General features: G+C 41.7%; 1 long non-coding RNA gene across 2 annotated transcripts; it reads left to right on the top strand.

The window, feature by feature from the left end:
- Window positions 1-5,949: 5,949 nt before the first annotated feature.
- On the top strand, window positions 5,950-18,179 carry LOC122561272 (uncharacterized). Of its 2 annotated transcripts, XR_015760994.1 has the most exons (4): window positions 5,950-6,079; window positions 6,486-6,608; window positions 6,726-7,220; window positions 16,413-18,179. It is a non-coding gene; the product is annotated as an uncharacterized LOC122561272 (long non-coding RNA). The 2 variants fall into 2 exon arrangements; XR_015760993.1 differs by lacking the exon at window positions 16,413-18,179 and having other exon boundaries at window positions 6,726-8,963.
- The last annotated feature ends 3,701 nt before the right edge of the window (window positions 18,180-21,880 follow it).

The following is a 21,880-nucleotide window of genomic DNA, read 5'->3' on the forward strand; positions in this document are numbered from 1 at the left end:
ACCTAACAGCATTATTATTTTACTCACATCACATGGACCTGTTCGAGTAGGCAGCTCACCATCACCTGCCTTATAAGTGCAGATTGAGATAGAAAATAGATGCTGGCTTCTGACTGTGTAACATGCCCTCAGTACTGACCCTCCAACAGTGCCACATTCCTTCAATGCTGACCCTATGACAGTAGAGCACTACCTCATTACTGACCCTCCAACAGTGCAGCACTCCCTCAATACTGACCCTCTGACAGTGCGGCACTCCCCCAGTATTGACCCGCCGACAGTGCGGTACTCCCTCAGTACTGGCCCTCCAACAGTGCGGCGCTCCCTCAGTACTGATCCGCCGACAGTGCGGCACTCCCTCAGTACTGACCCTCCAACAGTGCGGCGCTCCCTCAGTACTGACCCTCCGACAGTGCAGTGCTCCCTCAGTACTGGCCCTCTGACAGTGCAGCGCTCCCTCAGTACTGACCGTCCGACAGTGCAGGGCTCCCTCAGTACTGACCCTCTGACAATGCAGGGCTCCCTCAGTACTGACCTACCAACAGTGCGGCGCTCCCTCAGTACTGACCCTCTGACAGTACAGCACTCCCTCAGTACTGACCATCTGATATCATGGTGCTTTCTCAGTTTTGCACTCGAAGTGTCAGCCCATTTTAATTGGCTAGGTGTTCTGCTGGACTTTATTTCTACAACTCGTACGCTTTTCTTGTTCTGTGCCCACCCTCAGATTTTTGTCAGTGATCAGGGTCAGGAAACCTGTTTACTCCGAGATATCAGTCTCGTGAGCTAAAAACAGTTAATTTAGCAGAGGCTGTAAAATGTTCTGTTCTCCCAAACAGTTGCTGAATTTTCTTCATCTCAAAACCTACTACCAAATGGCCTTGCTTTAATTTTAATATTCTGCCCTTTTATGCTGGTCTCATTTCATCAGAGTAAAGCACTATGCTGTTTTTACAAACACATCCCTATCAATTTGATCAATTTAATAAAATCACCTCCACTGTCTAAAGTCTAGTGAGCTCAAACCTTGTCTATATGACCTATCCTCAAAATATAACACTTTTAACCCAGCATTAATTCTCTCCAAGATCAATATAGCCTTCCATTGCAGTGTCCAGAACTGAAAACAGTATTTGGAATAGGGTATAACTGCAACTCACTACAACTGAAGCATAACTTTCCTTTTGTATTTCAGCTCCCTTGAGATAAAGGCCACCATTCCATTAGCCTTTTTGATTACTTTTGTACCTGTGCAGCAGTATTTCATGATTTGTATCAAGCAGTTTATTGCAGATACCCTCAAACATTCGGGTTAAGTCAACATTTGGAACCGCATGGTTGGATCGGGAATCTTGGTCTCAGTGAACCCACAGAGAATCATAGACTTAAAAAGGAAACACAAACTCATTCCACTGATTACATGAAATTGAACACAAAGCTGAGTAAACTCGCCGGTACTGTGTGATCTCCCCACCTCACTTGCTAAGTTTGTCTACATATTCTGAAAAACGGAGGAGATAAAATCAGAGCAGCGAACAGAAAGAAAGGAATAAAGACGTGGCAAAACAACGCAGCGAGGAGAGGCAGAGAGAAACAGAGAGATTGAGGGACAAGCAGAAACAGAAATAGAAAAACTACATCTCGAGAGAGACAGAAAAAGCTAACAGTGGAAGCTTTTAAGATTCTGAGCGACATGGGCAGTTGTGAGATGTGAGATTTGGGTGGCATGGTGGTTAGCACTGCTGCCTCACAGCGCCAGGGACCAGAGTTCGATTCTAACCTCGGGTCTCTGTCTGTGTGGAATTTACACATTCGGTCTGTGTCCACGTGGGTTTCCACCAGGTGCTCCAGTTTCCTCTCACAGTCCAAAGATGTGCAGACTAGGTGGAATGGCCATGGGAAGTTGCCCATAATGTCCAGGGATATGCGGGATAAGTGTGTTAGCCATGGGAAATGGGGTTGGGGGATAAGAGGGTCTGGGTGAGATGTTCTTAGTGGATTGGTGCAGACTTGACAGGCTGAACGCCTCTATCTGCACTATAGGGAGTCTGTGGTGTAGCAGAATCGGGTGACAAGTACAGCAGAATGATCTAAACTTCAAGATCATCTCACTATTCACTAATCTCGCAAGTGGCGTAGTGAGATTCTTGCTAGGCAGTGGTGAGTTGCTAGTTGATGGTCATTATTGCTTGTTCAATGCCTTGTTAACAGCACATCTGACCTCATTAATATTCAGCCTTCTATCTCACCAGACTTGACATAGGGAAAACTCGACAGGGAAATCGGGGCAGGTTCCGGGCAGATTCAGCTTGCTGCTTGCTCCAAATGACCTCCATCTTGGACACAATGTCCACTTCATTCACCAGCCACATGCAGGCCACAGCCACATGCAGGCCACATCCACTGGTTTCTAAAGAACTCTTATGCTGGATCTGATCCACTTAGAGTACACCTCTGCACTTCACTGCTGCACCAAACCTCTCATTGTAATGCTGCAGCAAGAACACTGTGCACTCACACCCAGCTCAGTGACTGGGCCAGGCTGTATGTCCAGGCTCTTCGCTCACTGTTTGGGCTCTCAGTCACTTTGACTATACCTGGATGCTCACAGCATCTCTGCCATGCTTCACCTTGTCTGGTCTTGTGTTTTGTGCTTTGCCTTCTCAGCCAGTAATACCAGGCTTGTATCACTGCTGCCTTGCTGTCATTTAACAGAAGTAGAAAGCCAAGAATCTTGTCATAGTTGGCAGCTAGTCAAGGGAGACAGCTCAAGGGGTCCCAGCAAAGTAAGTCGGGACAGCCTCTGATACCAGTCCAGGCCCTGCTCGGGGCAATCAGAGTCACGATCCTGTCCTCATAACGAGTGAGGGCAGCCCATCAACTGACTTGGGTCTTCCTGCTCTATTGTTGGCAGCTTTCCTCATGGATTGAGAGTGAGACAGGTATGGAGGGAGATGAAAGCGAGAGACACAGCTATGACTATTGGTGCAGGTGGGGAGGTATCCCAAATGAGTGGTTAGAGAGCATGTGTGGCGAGTTAGAGTGGGTGACAGCAACGGGGGAAGATGTTATAGGCAATAGTGAGAGCAGTGGAGCCTGGGCCTTGGGAGGAAATGGGTGCAGTAGCAGAGACTGAGTGAGTGCGAGATATCAGAGATAAGGTGATAGCATTTAACATGGTGAAGCAAAGAAGGACATTGGTCTTCTTTGTATAGTACTGCGCATTCCTGCTGAGACTGCATTTGCCAGAGTGGCAACCATGGAGCAGGCCAGCATGATCTGGGTGTCATGGTCTTCTTTGGTGGCCCTGGGGGGAGAACAAGTCCCACATTGGCACCTCCTGTCCAGCGGGACCTCTGGATCCCTGCCTGCAAAACAAGGTATTGATTTCCCCTGTCTGCCACCTTCAGGGCAAATGACAGGAAATGTATAGGGCACCTCTGGGCTGACAGTGCTTGTTTGAGGAATAATAGGCTTTTAAAGATGGTCCAGATGCAAGGGATTGAGTGAATTCTGGAATTTGAGAGAGAGAGAGAGAGAGAAAGTCATTGAAAAGAAGACCACTCAAGAGCAATCCTGTTAATCTCAGTCCCTCAGCTACATTCCCCACATTCCTGCCATGTTTTCTCTTTCAAATATTTCGTAAACTTCTTTTGGAAGGCTATTATTGAAACAAAATCCATCTATCTGTTGGAGCACTCTAAATACCAACCATTCATTGAATACAACTTTTTCTGCATGTCGCCACTAGTTCTTTAGCCAAATCCTTTAAATCTGCCCCTTCTTGGTATAGACTCTGAACCCTTTAGAAATTGTTTCTCTGCTTTTACTCATTCCAAAGCCTTCATGATGTTGAACAACTCCACATCAGGCCTCCCCTTCACTTTCTCTCAAGGAGAAGAACCTCCACTTCTTCAGTGCACTGCCTTCCCTCAGCCTTGGAATCATCTAGCCCAATACTTCCCAACCCACTCTGAAGCCTTCACATCCCTCCCAATGTCTGGTGCGCAGAATTAGAAAACAGAGACCAAGAGAAAGAAAGAGAGAGACAGAGACCAAGCTCATATGAGAGAGACTGACAGGCAAATGAAAACAAGAAAGAATTCGAAAAACCCAAGGAATGAGATTGGTGAATACAATGTACAGATGGAGCAGTTTGAACATAAACTACACTGACTGTCAGAAAAGGTAAACTCGGGGAGTATGTGATAGATTGGGCGTGAATCAAACCCACTGAGGACGTTTGGTTAAAATCATTCCCCTTTTTATTCTTTTACCTAGTTAAACTAAAAGAGTTCAGAAATGATTTACAAGGATGTTGCCAGGGTTGGAGGGCTTGTGCAATAGCGAGAGGTTGAATAGGCTGGGGCTATTTTCTCTGACGTATCAGAAGCTGAGAGGTGACCTTACAGAAGTTTATAAAACCATTCGGAGTATGGATAGGGTAAATAGTCAAGGTTTCTTTCCCCCAAGGTAGGGGAGTCCAAAACTAGTGGGCAAAGGTTTAGGGTGAGAGGGGAAAGATTTAAAAGGGACCCAATGGGCATCTTTTTCGCACAGAGGGTGGTGTGTGTATGGAATGAGCTACCAGAGGAAGTGGTGGAAGCTGGTATAATTACAACATTTAAAAGGCATCTAGCTGGGTGCATGAATAGGAAGGGTTTAAAGGGATATGGGCCAAGTGCTGGCAAATGGGACTTGATTAATTTATGACATCTGGTCGGCATGGATGAGTTGGACCAAAGAGTCTGTTTCCATTATGTTTTAAAGAAAGAGAGGTTATACATTGTAGTGCTGTCTGAAACAAACTAGGAGCTAATTAGGTTGGAACCAACTGAATGTCTAAGTGTTCCATTGGTTCATACTCATGGCTGCACTGCAAAATCCATATTATTATGCTAACCTCCCAGCATAGGTAGTATGGCAAGTTAGAATTAAACAAAAGTGCTTTCAGTTTCTAAGCTAAAAACATGATTCTTTTAAATAACTGGAAACAAAAAGCAGACCAGAACAACACAACGCAAAGAATGTGTGATAGTAAAACAGAGGTATGGGAGAAAGAGAAGACAGAAAGGGAAAAGGGTCCTCAGGAAGTCTGGGGCAATGTCCAAAGGGGAGTATAAACATTCTTTTTCCCACTGACGATGTTTTTTGAATTTCCACAATGGAGAAGGATCGGTGAATTAGAGGGTGGGAAAACAGCAGAGTGTCAAAGCAGTTACAGCTCTACCCCACAATGGACTGGCGACTGATCACTGTGAAACTCAATCAGTAGTGAGAGTCAAGATGTCAACTTTTGATGACAGGATCTTGGAACGGGCAGTGAGGGTGGGGGCTGTGCTGTTGATTTGTGACTTGATGGCGTGTGTGTGATATGTAATAAACAGATGTCATGTGCCTGATGAAACTTTAGCTGCTCGAACTCAGCCAGTCACATTACAAGAATTCCCCAGCTAAGTTTCCAGCTTGTGATTTCCCCAATTCCAAACCTTTCACGAACAGGAATTCATTCTTCACTTCTCAGCTCAAGGGAGATAGACTGTCAAAATATAAAAGGTGCTAGTTATTTAATTTCACATGATCAACAGGTTCGAGGACAAAACCACTTTTATTAATAATTTTGTTTTACCTAAAATTTCTAATTGCAAAGGTGACGGTTGCTGGTGTTGAGGAATAGAACAATCTTCACCAACCATTCTCCAGACAGGATGTGGAAGTGCCGGTGTTGGACTGGAGTGGACAAATTTAAAAATCACGCAACACCAGGTTACAGTCCAACAGGTTCATTTGGAAGTACTAGATTTCAGGTATCATTAATCAGGTATCATTTTAACTGCATGACACTGTGATCTTTTGCTGTAAATTTTATGTCTTATGATCCTGCCCCACTAGTTACCTGATGAAGGAGCAGCGCTCTGAAAGCTAGTACTTCCAAATAAACCTGCTTGACTATAACCTGGCTTTGTGTGATTTTTAACATTCTCCAGACAGGCACAGCACAGGCTTACTTTACTTAAGGTGAAGTAAACTTCCTTCAACACTGTCACGATCAAATAGTCCCAGGGAAAGTGAAGCATAGGTAAGATACAGAGTAATGTTCCCTCTGCACCACCCTTATCAAATACAGCCACGGCATGTACACAACACAGGTTTAGATATAGAGTAAAGCTCTCTCTATATTGTCCCAAACATTCCCAGGACAGGTACAGAACAGGGTTGGATACAGTGTAAAGGTTCCTCTATACTGTTCCTTCAAACACTGGTAGTACAGATATCAAGTTAAATACATTTGTGTGAAAGTGCAGCAATGCTGCAGGTGTGAAAGTGTGATTCACTTGTTTAACTCTGGAAGTCAAAGTGTGTGACAGCTTGGTTTGAGAGAGTGATTAGGCAGAACCTAACACATCCAAGGGACTGGGATTGTGAGCTGACAAGGGGATCAATTGGTATTCATGAAGTGACTAAACCTTCACTTTACCCTACAGGACAAATGGATCATTGACCCGAAGGAATGGGAGAAGATGAGTGGATGCATCCTATCCTTACCTCAGCTGAGGAAGAATTCCTCCTGATTATTGAGTATGAGAGAGGCCCAACTGTGGCTAATGGTGAGGTTGGAGTGACTAAGCATCAAACGTGACAGTGTTTCATTGGACATTCAGCATAACCTGAAGAACAGAATCTCCGTACACACTTACTGTGTTTCCTTTTGTTCTCTTTTACAGATCCCTGAATTCCAAACCTCAAGCCACAGTCTGGAGGTAGCAGGTGACTGAACACTTCACCTCTGAGAATAATGATACCAATTAGCCAGATGCTACACCACCCCTACCTCTTCCAAATCCTCCAACAACGAGGCTGCTCTCCCTCTAATTATAACCTCTCCCTAACCCGAACCATCACCCCCACCCTCACCTTAAGAACACCAAAAACTGTCCAGAATTACAGCTACAGACTGTACACCGTGACCCTACCCATTGCTCTCCTTCGACACCCACCTTCAGCTCTCCGTGCACCATCTGAAACCCCAACCACTTCACTCCAAACCCCACAATGGTTCGGATCCTCCATCCTAGCTGCTGTTCTCCTGCTCCCCTCCCCTTGCTGTGGAGATCAACAAACACTCACCTCAGACACAGAGCTGACTGGAGCACATCATCTTTAACTGAAAGTGAACTCAGTGCCACAAGATCCCTGTAGATCCTGATTTAATCTTGAAGGTAATCTCAGAAAGTTAAGTCAATACAAATAGTCGTGATGTTTCCAAATGAGCAGATGATAAAAAAACAAGGTGGGAATGTGAATTATGCGAAAGATGCAAATGTCAAGGGGACTTGGGCAGGCTGACTGAATGAGAAAGAGTCTGGTTGATGTAAGATAATGTAAGTGTGAGGTAATCCATTTTTGAGGCTGACAGAGGTACAGAGTTCTTCTTGGATGATGAATGTTTGGAAAGTGTTGATGTCCAAAGGTGTCCTTGTTCATATGTCACTGAAAGCTGACATGCAGGAGACACTTTGTAAGTCAAGCAGTATGTTACCGTTTATCGGAAGAGGATTTGAGTACAGGAGCAAAGAAGTCTTGCTTCAGTTGTACATGATGCTGCTGAGTTCACGCATAGCGTATTGTGCACAGTTCTGGTCGCCTTGCCTAAGGGAAGATATACTTGCAATAAGAAGGAGTGCAGCAGAGATTCAGCGGATTGATTCCTGGGAGGATTGGAATGCCATACGAGGAGGGATTCAGGAGATTGGGCCTGTATTCTCCTGAGTTTAGAAGAATAAAAGGTAAAGTCATAGAAGCTGACCAATGTTTAAAATGGATAGGCTGAATAGATGGAGGAAGGATGTTTCCTTGAGCAATGGGATACACTGTCACAGCCCTCTGGGATAATGCATTAGACATCAAGTGCCACTATTTCTAGAGTCATGACAGATGTGAAAACTTGATTAAACCACTGAATTGTCTAACTGTCTAATTCAGGTTAAAAAATATGCAAATCATAAAATAGCTATTTATTGTTGTTAAACTATTTTAACTAATGGCAAAAAAGAAGGCAAGTTGAATTGCAAATCTATAACTTTAGAGCTTAGACTCTACCCCTTTCTTAAAATTCCCGTTCAGTTATGAGCAGACACGAAACGACAAGTCACAAATATCATGATTGGGAGGGCCTAAAAGGTCAGAGAAGCACAGTTCTGGCACCAGTCCAGATCACAGATGTTGCTGAGTTGTTTTTTTGGCTTTCCTTCAACTCCTCTTGAGTCTTTGCTGATGATACAAGATCGTGGATACACCAATTCTTAATCTTTCATTCACTGGTTAAGGATTCACCCTTTCAGAGTTTCAATGGGAGATCAATCTACATGGAAAGGTCATAGAAATCATAGAATCCCTACTCTGTGGAAACAGGCCACTTAGCCCAACAAGTCCACACTGACCCTCCAAAGAGTATCCTACCCAGACTCATTCCCCTACCCTATTACTCTACATTTCCTATAACTAATGCACCTCACCTTCACCTCCATGAACACAAGGTAGGGGGAGAATAGGTAATTGCTAGAGATTTTCTTTAACTCCTGCAGTCAACAGGATGAGAGAATGAGAAAGAGATGGCTGCTCAGTCTTCGCAATCTGGATGTTCCTGCTATATTGTCCACATGCAAGGCTGTGACTCCTGCCCAGGAACCAGCCAAGTGGTTGTTAGTATGCTAAGCCCTCCTGAGCCCACAACAACTGGTCCTGAATGGAAAATCAATCAAAAGACTGTCTCTGGGCAAAATGGCCCTGCTCACAAACACTGGCGGAGCCGCTCTGTCTAGAATGCTCCCTCACTGCTCCAATAAATCAACATTATGGATACAATTCACAATGAGTTCACTAACTTGTTTTCAAAGTTGCAAACATTTTCTTGATTTGTTTGCTTGGGTTAAAGCAGTACATTTTCCCCTTTAGTCCATATTCAAAAATGTGGTCTTTATAGCACCTCAACTATTTAAGACTAAGATGAGGAAGAATTTTGCACCCCAGAGGGCTGTGGAAGCTCAGACACAGCGTAAATTCAAGACAGTGAATGATAGCTTTCTAGTTACTAATGACATCAATGGATGTGGGAATGGTGCAAGAAAATGGTGTTGAGGTAGATGATCTAAAATGGCTCAAGGGCCTAATACTGCTCCCATGTTTTTAGATTAGATTAGATTCCCTACAATGTGGACACAGGCCCTTTGGCCCAACAAGTCCACGCCGACTCTCCAAAGAGCAACCCACCCAGATCCATTCCCATACATTTACCCCTGACTAATCCACCTAACACTACGGGCAATCTTTAGCATGACCAATTCACCTAACCAGCACTTCTTTGGACTGTGGGAGGAAACCGGAGCACCCAGAGGAAACCCACGCAGAGACGGGGAGAATGTGCAAGCTGCACTTAGACAGTTGCCCAAGGCAGGAATTGAACCCAGGTCCCTGGCGCTGTGAGGCAGCAGTTGCTAACCACTGAGCCACCATGTTGTTCTATGTATTCAAAGTGGGAATCCAGCACTGCCATGACATAGTCTTCATTTTTCAATCTGAATCCACCATCAACATTTTGAAGTTTTGACTCCCACATAATTAATTCACCACACACACCACATTTTTCAGATTAAACATTAAATTCAACCGGCTGTATTTGACTCCCATGCTGCTTGAATGTCCTGTTCAATGAACTCAGTTGGATAGGTGGCTCGAGTGACTTTTAACTGCTCATCAGACCCATTTTGTATGTGTGTGTGAATATATATGTCTGCACTTTTACAGAGTACCTGTATATGAAAGTATGTGTGTGTACATGTGTGTATGTGCTTATGTGTGTGAACATGAGTGTGTGGGGGCATTGAGCGTGAAAATTGTTCCTTTCGAATTGTTCATTGTTTCAGCCCACTCAACCTATTGAGGGATTCATTTTCACATTTAAGACTTCATAGATAAACTAAATCCCAGTGAAGATGGTGAGTGGGCTGGTATCTGAAATACAGAAATTGCTTACGATACACATAGACAATTAAAAAGAATGAGTGGATTTTCCCAAGGTTGGAAAGGAGCAGAGAAAGCAAATGAGCAACATAAGTAATTAGAACAGGTTATTGTGCAGCAGAAACTTTGCAGTCTCTCAATAAATAGAGGCATTTATTAAAGATGTAAAATTAATCTCTTTCTTTAATTAGGGATCATAGGCAGTAAGCACAGTATCATTGCAAGCGAGGGAGAAAAATGATCAGGCAATGAAAGTTTCAAATAGGCAGTTTGCTGCAATCTTTTCAGCTTCAAACTTTTGAAAGTGCAAAGAACATGAATGATTAATGAGCTCAGCACTTGATACTTTTGGGGAGCAAATAGGTTATTCTTGCAATCATTAAATGTCAGGACAAATGAAGGTACGCTTTAGTGTTAACTAAGCTTGAAACAGGTTTTGTAAGAATTACTGACATTATTTGACTCCAGGAGGAATGGAATATTACTTGAAGCTAGATAATGTAGCAGAATGAGGTGGTTTAGGGGGATGGAGTAAATATTGGAGAGCTTCCTTCATCACCACCTCAAGGCTGAAGATTCTAATACCTGTTAGGGTACTGGCCAGAGGTCAGGGAGATTTCAGGGCTGGGATCACGAGTGCTGACTATCAGCCCTGACTCAATCTCAGAAGGTTTCAGGCCAAAGTTCCACAATATCTAGGGTGAGACTCAGTGCAGTATTGAGAAAGTGCTACACAGTCAGAGGTACTTTTTCAGATTAAATGTTATACTGAGTACTATCACCACTTAGTTGTAAGAGATTCCGTGGCACTGTTGTTGAGTTCCTAGCTCTAGATAGAATTAAACAATGTAACAGCTCCTGGAGATCAAACTGGCATCAGTAGAATCTCAATGATACCATATCCCAACAGATTAAAAAAAGGTTGATTTACTCACTGGCCAGGCTCCTCTGATTCAATAACAAAACAGCGCATTCTGGTAACTTCACCTCTCGCTAATATCAATAGAAACTGGGAATGGATTTGAAATGGTAACGTTGTCCGATAGTCTGGGGGAATGAGCAATGCCATGTGTAATAAAGAAAGATCAAACATAACACCTTTCACATCTTCAGGTTATCCCCAAATACTTCAGGATGAATTGTTTTTGTTGTGTAGTTATTCACTCAATGAAGGCATTGAATACTGTGGTGTACAGAAAGATACCAGAAAACTAAAATGAGACAAATGGCCAGTTTATTTGCTAACTATGATTAAGGTAGAAATGTTCTTTAGTTAGTGGCAGGGTTTCATTGTCCATCTGGGCACCTGGAGCCTCTACTTAAGATGTTACCCAGAAGTCTCCTTCAAAGTCACAAGGTCAAGATCCCAGGACTCTCTTGCTAACAGCCCTGTGCATATCTCTACATCAAATGGACAATGGTTCCTCTCAAAAGTAATTGGGGATGGACCATGAATGCTGGCCTAGCCAGCAACATCCCATGAAAGAGTCAATTTTTTAAAGGGTCACAGGCTCCAGTAATGCAACACCCTTTCATTATAGATCAGAACAGCCATCCTAGATGTGCCTTGGTCCTCAGTTATGGCTTGAACACACAAACCTCTGACTCTGAACCAAGTTTTAATGACAACATATAGCTTGACTGCCTTTTACTCTCTCAATAGCATGGTGAGATTGGGAGAGGATGTGTTACAAAAATCATGATAATTTAACCAGCGGCCAGGATTTGATTGCCTGGAAAGCAAGATCAGAGAGGGTATAAAAATTGGCAACCTAGCCTATTCAGCCTCACAGTCCTATTTACAATCAGTGACTTAAGTGGAGCAAATATGCTTGCGTGTTTACAGAATTCATTTAGTAAATTTGGTAGCATATCTGTGAGATAAATGGAATGCAGCCTGTGTCTAAAGGCCACCAATAACAGAGGCAAACTTTCTCCAAACTAATAAAAGAATTCAATGGAATATTACAGTCCAACAATACAATAACCCACCGAACAAGCAATCCATCTCAATAATAATCCATGATAATGATGAACCAACTTGAGAACCAAATGGTAACCCATAAACCAATAAACCAACAATACAGAATAAATCTGTAAAATGCTAGAATGAATCATATTAATCCGATTCTAGTGCAATCAACCCCAAATCATCCATCCATAAAAGAATCAGAAAGAATCTGCCAAGCTACTGTCTATGAAAGCAATGTTCCTGTATTATAAGAATCTTATCAGAAATTACAGTTGTCAGAATAATTCAAACTTTGATAATCCAACAATACAGTAATCCAGAATAAATCCAAGTCAACACTCCATTAGGTTATTAATATGATTATCTGTGCAAGAACCACATTAACACATTTTCTGAGCACCTTAATTAAGAGAAACATTCCAAGGCACTTTACAGAGAGTGAGGACAAAAAATGGAGGTCAGATCAAGACCCTTCATAAACCTATTCTCCTTGCCAAGGTTTTGGTCACCGGTTCTGATTTCTCTCCCTTTAGCTCAGTCCTTTTTATGATGCCTTTTTGAAATGTCTTGCTATATTTTTAGCTGTGAAATGAAATTGAGAGGCACTGGAGGAAAGTAATGCGATTGTCAGTCTTCAGATACCAACAGAATACTCCAACAAAGCTTTAATCTATCAAGACCACATATTAAGACCGCAATCATTCGATATAAACATTGCTCAAAACATGGCATTAATAATCCAAGAATGCCAGGTTATAATCAAAACAATATTCAATCATTTGCAATAATCCAACATTAACATTCATAACCAATTAATAATGCATTAAAATGTTCCCATTCAATGACCAATCAATAGTCTTATCAGTGTAAACCATCCATACAATAATACAATTGTATAACATTCCACTAGTGATGGAATTTAATACACTAACGATTGAATAATTCAATAACTCTTCAATATATGACAATAATCCAACAGCAATGTCATAGCCTGTCAATAAAGTTACACAGCAATAGAACTTTAGTTATAATATCCTATATCATTGTAGAATCATGAACAGACTTATAAATCTAGTACTGAGATTATACATATTATACAGAGAATGAGAAACGAATGTAATAATGGCACACAGCAGTGCAATAATAAAATGACAGCATAACATCATTCTACTATAACAACCTACAATATTGCACAGCAACAGCCACAAATTATACAACACCGAACATGGAGAATAGAGCCTCTGTGATACAATATCACAGCAAAATGGTGACTCATTGTAAGATAACAATAAAAGATTGTTATCAATAAAACATTGTTAATGACATATCACACTTATTCTTTGATAACAATAAGCCATTAATACAATGATACAGCAATAGAATCACACAATTCCACATAAAGCGATACATAACACAATAATATCTAGCAAAGCATAATCAAAATGCAATGGAACAAGATACAACAAATATGAGACACCATGCTAATGACTGAACAATTAATAATCTAGCAATCGAACAATGGAACACAAGCAGGCCATTGAATTTTTTATGTCCATTCTGATGAGAAGCCATGAACAAGACAAAACATTTTAAATCTCCCTCCGAATCCTCATGGTAAATGTGCAAAGCTATGGGATGTTAAACCACCATTTCCCAATCTACCCTTTATCCATCTTTCCAAATACCTCCATTATAACTAGTGACATACAAGCAACACATTACAGGGCACATCTAATCATCCATCTCTCGTATTATCCTTCTATCTTTGTTCCGCAAGTTAATCCCATATATCATCCAACTTTTGCAAAGGGAGGGTCAGTCCAACAAAATTGAAAGCTTTAGTTGGCAATATATTCCATATCCAGAAGAATAAATACTTTCTCAATCTCTGCAGTCATTAAAAATACTGCTCTCATGCTTTATACCTGAAATTCTACACTAGTCTGCTGTTAAACCTTCAATTCATCCCATGCAAATAGAAAAAAAAGACATTTACATTTTAAGACCATGATATTCGATGACATATATTATTTTTCTTTTATTTACAAACTCAGGTTACAATGCTTCAACTGAGGAAAGTGACAAGGTTGAAACTTGGAGAGGACATTAGACACATCAAGAAATTGTGAGTAATTGATGCCAGGGTTAGGCCCTGGAGGAGTGTAAGGCTGAAGGATGTGAAAAGTTCTTCAGTTATGATCAGGAATTAAATCAGGGATTTCAACTCAATAAGAATGGAGAAAGTGCTTGTTTGATGGGATTCACTGGCAGTTTCAGGATCAAGAAGAGTTTGCAGAGCTGTTTGCTTGGCACAGTGAAGGACACTGGGCATCCTAAAGACAACATTGTAATGGAAGAGATGTAGAAGAGGAAATAATAGGGGCAGAAATGTCAAAAATGGCAGAAAGAAGAAGCCAGCGAACAGAAGGAATGATAGATAATGACTCGGATTGCAAGTTGTGTTTGGAAGATTGTTAGACACAAGATTGTCATTGCCTTAACGAATAGTGTAGAACAGGTGAAAGAGCCATTTGGTGAAAAGTTTAGGTTTTATCTTGGCAGTAATCAACATCAGATCATGAAACAACAAGATATACAATGTGAGGTCACTGCAAGATGTGTAATGGAACTTTCGAATGGAGTCTGGGCTCCACAAAGTTGCGAGAGCAAAGTGACATTTTATGGGCTGGGAGCCAACATTGGTTGATATACTCATTTAAAAAGGATTAATCAGTAACACGAAGTAAGTCTAAAAGTAGCAAGCACTGGTTGTGAAATGTTTCTGGCAGGGTCTCAAGTCACGTCTGAGTGTAGTTCAAGACTAGAACCAGGTGTTGGCTGGCTAGTATTCTCAAAACACGTACTACATACAGACATGCAAGCAACACACACAAAAAACATACAGATACACATGCACGTACAGCACACTGAGACACCACATACATGGACAAATAGATCAGCACCACAAATGAAGCATACACAGTAAATACATCATTGACAAAGCTGTGGTTAAACCCGTGCCCCCATCCCCCATTTGTAGTACTTTTCACTCCAGTGCAGTACATTTTAAATTATGCAATAGGTTATGGGCATTGCCTGCTAGGCCAGCATTTGTTGCCCATCCCTAATTGCCTTTGAACTGAATGTCTCTCAATGCCATTTCAGAGGGCATTTAAAATTTAATCTCACTCCTGTGCATCTGGAGTCACATGTCGGCCAGACCAGGTTTTTATAGACCAGTATATATAGCATTTTGCTTTTACCTGTGACTGGACTGGCTACAATAGAATAGGCTCATAATAGAAAGGGCTATTCTATTTGATTTTATTGTGATATTTGAACTAGGTTGGCATATAGATATCAGAAGTCATTTTAACAAGCAATCATTTTATGTGGGGAAATCAGTTTAGCTCAATTGGCTGGGTTGTTGGTTTACAGAGCAGTGTGATGCCAACAGAGTGGGTTTAATTCCCATCACCGGTAATTCCCATCACCGGTTTGAGGTTACCATAAAGAACACTCCTTCTCAACCTCTTCCCTCGCCTGAGGTCTTATGGCCCTCAGGTTAAATCACCCACCAGTCGCTTCTCTCAAATGAGGGAGCAGGCCCAATGGTTTGATAAGTCTCTGGTGACACAATAACTTTATGTGGATGCTGAAATGTACTCAATTTCTCAATGATTGTAATAATATAGTAGGGACCATACTCCACATGAAGGAGAGTGCAAAAGAATGAGTATTGTAAATGAGAGTCTTATAATGAACCGGTAGGTGGTAAGCTTGAGGAGCTTAACTTACTGTTACTCTCGGTTCCTAGTACTATTAATAATACTAAAGATCCAACTTGGGTGGCATGGTGGCTTAGTGGTTAGCATTGCTGCCTCACAGCACCAGAGACCCAGGTTCAATTCCAGCCTTGGGTGACTGTATGGATTTCCCCCCGTACTCTGTTTCCTCCCACATCAAGAGATGTGTAGGTTAGGTGTATTGCCATACTAATTGCCCATAGTGTCCATGGATGTGTAGGTTGGGTAGATCCGCCATGGGATGTGCAAGGTTACAGGAATAAGGTGGGGGACCCTGTGGGTCGAATGGCCTACTCCCACACTGTAGGGATTCCATGAACTGTTACTGTTGGAGTCGTGAAGTGGAGACCCTATGAATGTGGCCACAGTCCAAGTAAATCTCCGGTCAGGTAGGTATAGGGTATGGTGGTGATAGTGAGTGGATGAAGAGGATGGATTTTCAAACTGAAATTGATTTGATTTTGTTCAGGGTATCAGGAACCTTAAGTGATATGGAGCAAAGGTGGGTCAATGGATGTGGCATACCGATCAACTGTGACTTGACTCATCGCTGGAATAGCTACATGGAGCGAAACGTTTTCCTGTTGCTCCTAATGATTCCTGTTTTATTTCAGGCAGCTGCAAGGAACACTCAGTTCAGGAACAGTGAAACAAGAGCAAAACAAGTACTCACATGAAGTGTGACAATGAAGAGCCTTACAATAATGGTAGGCAATGTGACTTATATAAAAGCAGAATTCAATGGATTAGTCATTATAGTTCTGGACTGGTAAACCAGAGTTTAAATCTCATCAAATTGTAAAATTAGATTCAGAAAATGTGGCAATCTATGAGCTAGCAGCAAATAATGAAGTGTGCTGATTTGTTGCAAAACTCAACTAGGCATTCAATCCCAAACAAAGGAACTTAAACCATACGGGACCTGGTTTATTTGCCACTCCACAATGACTCGTGATACATTTGGAACAACTTTTAAAAATTAGTTTCTGAAATATAAGCCTCAGTGAGAGGAGCTGCAGTTCCTACCCACTCCCCTGGTTGCCCATGAAGAGGCTGTGGAAGGCTATCCTCTTGACAAAGTGCTGTTAGCCCAACCATATTGCAATGGTGTGGTTAAGTCAAAACCTGAGGAAAGTGCCACTGACACCATATTGTATAAGCTGCTAAAGTCTCAGCCGCCATAAAATCAACTTGTACCATAAGACATAGGAGCAGAAATTAAAAGATTAAAGATTAAGATTAGCAACAAAAACTCTTCTTCCTCATTTGCATGAGTTGTAGAGTAGCTTTTTTTGTCATTTCTACCAAATACAACTAATACATTAAAAAACAAGACAGCGTTCCTCCAGGACTGAGGGTATTAAATGCACAGCACAAACTATACAATCGCACACAGCATAAAGTGCAGAAGAAGTGCAAAACACACAAGTTACAGTGTAACAGAAGAATGATAAATAATAGACATTTTTCTAGCAGCTGGGAAAGAGTCTGGTTATATTGTGTTAAGGAGCCTGATGGCTTGGGTGAAGATACTGTTGCACAGTCTGGCCATGAGAGACCAAATGCTCCGGTAACTCCTGCCAGGTGGCAGGAGGGAGAAGGGTTTGAGTGAGGGGTGTGTGAGGTCTTCCACAATGCTCTTAGCCTTTTGGGTGCAGCATGTGGTGTAAATGTCTGTAATGGAGTGAAGAGAGACCCCGATGATCTTCTCAGTTGTCCTCACTATCTATTGTAGGGCTTTACGATCTGAGACGCTGCAATTCCTGAACCAGGCAGTGGTGCAGCAGCTCAGGGTACTCTCAATGAACCCCCTGTAGAATGTGGTGAGATAGGGGATGGGAGGTGGGAAGTGGGCTTTCCTTAGCTGCGCAGAAAGTAGAGACACTGCTAGTCTTTCATGGCTATGGAGCTGGTGTTGAGGGTCCAGGTGAAATTCTCCGCCAGGTGTACGCCAAGAAATTTGGTGCTCTTCACGATCTCCATGGGATGTCACTCCATGTCATCCTGAAGTTAACAACCATCTCTTTCGGTCTTGTCTACGTACAGAGACAGGTTGCTGGCTCTGCACCAGTCTGTTAGCTGATGCACCTCCTCTAATGTATGCTGACTCATCGTCCTGCTGATGACACCCACCACATATCATCAGTGAACTTGATGATGAGATACAACCTGTGGATTAGGCCATTCATCCTCCTTTTTTGGTTGGGACCTATAAAATCTGCTTTGTAGGCGTGTTTGGATGAAAACCGGCAGGTAGTCCAACAAGAAGAGGCTTTTGTCTTAAGCAAAAGTACTAAGTTCCATTGATGTGATAGACATTGGGCAGAATATTATAGAGGAATGGGGGAGAAGCTCACCGGCTCTAAAAGGCATGTTGGCAGTGAGTTAACAGAGGATAAGACTGCGTCACTGTCATAATGCACTGCAGTTGGCTAAATTAATGCAGGGTCCACCCCTTGGGGTAGGAGGCTTGCCCACAGAAGCTCCAATAGTCTCCGAGCTCCATAATGGAGATTCCATGCTGAAACTGCAGGAAGATCAGCCTGAATGAATAGAGGGATATTGGGCAGGGAAGGGTTTGTTTGTTGGGGATGGGATGGGTGAGGTGAGTCATGGGTAGGTTTTAAAAATACGTGCATGTAGGAAGGAAGGGGGTACTGTATTCTGACAGCATGCATTCCCCCGAACCCCAGTGGGCAAAGGGCACCTTCCAAAAATAGAACTGTGTTCCCTGCTTCCCAGGGCTTCCCAGTTCTTCCTAACTCCCCCACCAACCCCTACCCATTGTATTACCGCTTGGACAGGGTAATGTTGAGGTCAGTCACTCTTAGGTGTTTATTTACATGTGGTGGGTGAGCTGCTGATTTTGGCACACTCTATATATCTGATGGTGGAGGACTGGGCACCCTCCCTTTCCTGATGAAGGGCTTTTGCCCGACATGTCAATTTTCCTGCTCCTCGGATGCTGCCTGAACTGATGTGCTTTTCCAGCACCACTCTAATCTTGACCCTCCCTCTGATACGTGCCACTTCCCACCATCATAAACATCCCATGTAATGCCCAGCCCATTGTTACTGAGGCTTTGAGAAATTCTTGATGCTTGGTCTGTTCCCCTTCTAGAACCAGAGCTCTGCTACTTTCTCCACTTGAATCTCAATGAGAATATCAGATTGAGAAGAGCTTAATGCAGTCTACAGCATTAACACTTTCAGAATCATTATCTTCTACAACAAATTCACAAACCAAACACAAGCAAGCACTTTATAACAAAGGATACATATTAGATAGAATTCATTGTAGCACATATCCTACTCTATCCAATTCAATCAGAACTGTACTTCCTTCTCTTCCTTTCCCCATTATGTGTTTACCCAGTTTCCTCTTTTATGTCTTTGTCCTATTCACCTCAACTACTCTCTGAGGGAATGAGTTCCACATTCTCGCCACTCTGCAGAAAGAGGCTTCTCCTCAATTTACCACTGGATTCATTAGTGATTATTGTGGTGTAGACTCTCCACTTCTGACAACATTAAGAAACTGAGACCAAAACATACTTGAAATCATGCCAGTTAGGTTGCTATTTAATATATTTACAAATCACAAGCTATTCAAATTCTTCATGAACCAATGGGATTGGACATCAGATCGGAATGGAGTTGTTTGCATTTTTTCTATAACAATTATTTCTTGATGTATTCAAGTGTGTTGATCTGCTGTGGTGAATATTACTGTTGAAAATAACTTCATCACCAAAAATAAATGATTTAATGAATGTTTTCAGTTCTCCATTTGCAAATAATCTGATTTTAAATCACTGGAAATGTCTTTTTTAAAAACTGAATCATTTAATAATTTCATTGGTGTACACCAGCCGGCTTCTTAATAAATTAACATTTAATATAAAAATGCTTTTAATGCGAACTGACTAGTGCCTGTGCACCTCAGAGAAATGGAATACAATTTTGAGGATTTTTCCAAATCGTAGGAAACTTGCACAATAGATTTGAGCAACTGTGGAGTTCTGTATGAAATTGCAGAAAATATGAGCATATGCAATTTTGTACATAATTTAAATTCTAACATTTTATTTGCTGGTGCAGAAGTTCTTCAATACACAATATTACTGACACAAAGAAGTGACAATTTGGGTAAGTGTGAGGTTATTCACTTTGAACTTAAGGAATATAAATCAATATCAATTTAAAAGGAGAGAAACATGGAACTGTGGAAGAACAGAGAGATAGAGGAGTTTGAGTACAGAAACTACTGAAACAGGTACAAAAATATGAAAAAGGTGGACTCAATATCACAAGGATCCTGGAGAAAAAAAAGAATAGAAACCGTGTATCAGTTTATAGAAAGATCTGTTCAGACACTGTTCTGATACTCCAATGCATTAAAGGTACACTGGCCTCAGAATGGGGACAGGATTGACTTGCTGCCATTACACTGGAGCTGAAAGGATTATACTGTGAAGATAGGTTTGACAAATTGGTCTTGTATTCCTTTGAAATTAAAAGATTAAGGAGTGACCTAGTTGATGTTTTCAGATGATTGAAAGATTTAATGGTGTCAATACAGAGAAACTATCTCTTCTGCTGGTGGTGGTGATGCAGAGAGGGTTGCTGGTGTGGGGCGGGGGTGGAGGGGTAAACAAGGGGAAGAACTTAAAATTCAAGCAGACTATTTAGGGGTTTGGAGGCATTTCTTTACACAAAGTGGAGTAGAAATCACAAAAGCTTTCCACAAACCAAAAAAAAAATTGTTGAGGTGGGAGGTTCAATGTAAAATTTCAAAACCTGAGATGAATAGATTTTTGTTAGGCAAGGGTATTAAGGATTACAGAACCAAACTATGCAATAGCAATGACGACCTTAAATAGTAGACTGAATAGCCTCCTCCTGTACCTAAGATCCTGTAAGGATTGATCAATGACTAAAGGTGCAAGTTCCTTTTATGGGTTTAGAACTTTGTTAGAGAACTTGATTGAATTACCAAACTCAGGATCTGACAGCAGTACACAGTGGGATACTTCAGGTTATTCCCTCATTTTACATATTTATGTTTTATATTTCTGAGCAGTAATAAGATTGACTAAAGTGGAAGGATCAATCCTAACAGGTATCCATTAATGTATAGCACTGGCTCTCCTTACACCTTTGTACTCCACTGGAGACATTAACTTTTATTACAATATTTGATTAAAGGAGGAATCCCTAGTGCATTCTCTGCTTATATTCAATGCTCAAAAGCTATTGTTCCAACATTATCCACATCCCAAGGCAAACTCGCAGTTCTATTTTCACTTACTCAGTGAAACAAAGTAAGTTTCAGAGCAAATGTTTAACACTTGCTGACTGTGGCTGTTTGCTACTTTGAAGAGATACGGTTAGTAACTTTCCATCATCAATCCAGGTCACTGCTTGATGCTGCCCTCCAAATACAAAGAGCAGCTTCACATATTAATAACTGCTGTTCGCAGCACAGGAGCTCATTAAAATACATTTTGTCAGTGATTACAATGAAGAGGCGTTTTCTCAATGGGAACAAAAACAAAAATTGCTTAGGCATTCAAGTACAACGGATTGAATAGAACTATAGGAAGAAAGCAGACTGTTAGAATCCCTCCTGCTTCCTTGGGCTCACCCTCCTTTCAGATATGGAGTTGCCAAACCCACCCTCAACAAAACTGGGGGGAAAGGTCTCATCCCCCGAAAATGGGATTTAGATAATATAATCGATCAGACACTCCTCAATAATAAGATAGCCTTGTAATTCCACTATGACAACCAGAACTAAGCAGCACAGTGTAAAACTAAGAGATTAAGATTGAGAATTCTTTGAGGTTTGTCAATCTCTGTTCCTTGGAGGTGGGTGTCATTGAATACTCTTAAGGTAAAGCTCGATGGTTTCTTGACTAACAAGGGAGTAAATAGATTTTAGGGGCAGGCTGGAATGGAAAGAGTTGAGACCGCAATCAGATCAGCTATGATTGTATTGAATGATAGAGCAGGCCTGAGGGGCCAAAGAGCCTTCTGTTTCTCCCAATTTGTATATTCAGAATAAGATCATTGGGAGTAA

Source organism: Chiloscyllium plagiosum, unplaced genomic scaffold (genome assembly GCF_037043375.1).
Source record: "Chiloscyllium plagiosum isolate Xiang-an unplaced genomic scaffold, Cpla_swu_hap1 HiC_scaffold_22, whole genome shotgun sequence".
Lineage (NCBI taxonomy): Eukaryota > Metazoa > Chordata > Chondrichthyes > Orectolobiformes > Hemiscylliidae > Chiloscyllium > Chiloscyllium plagiosum.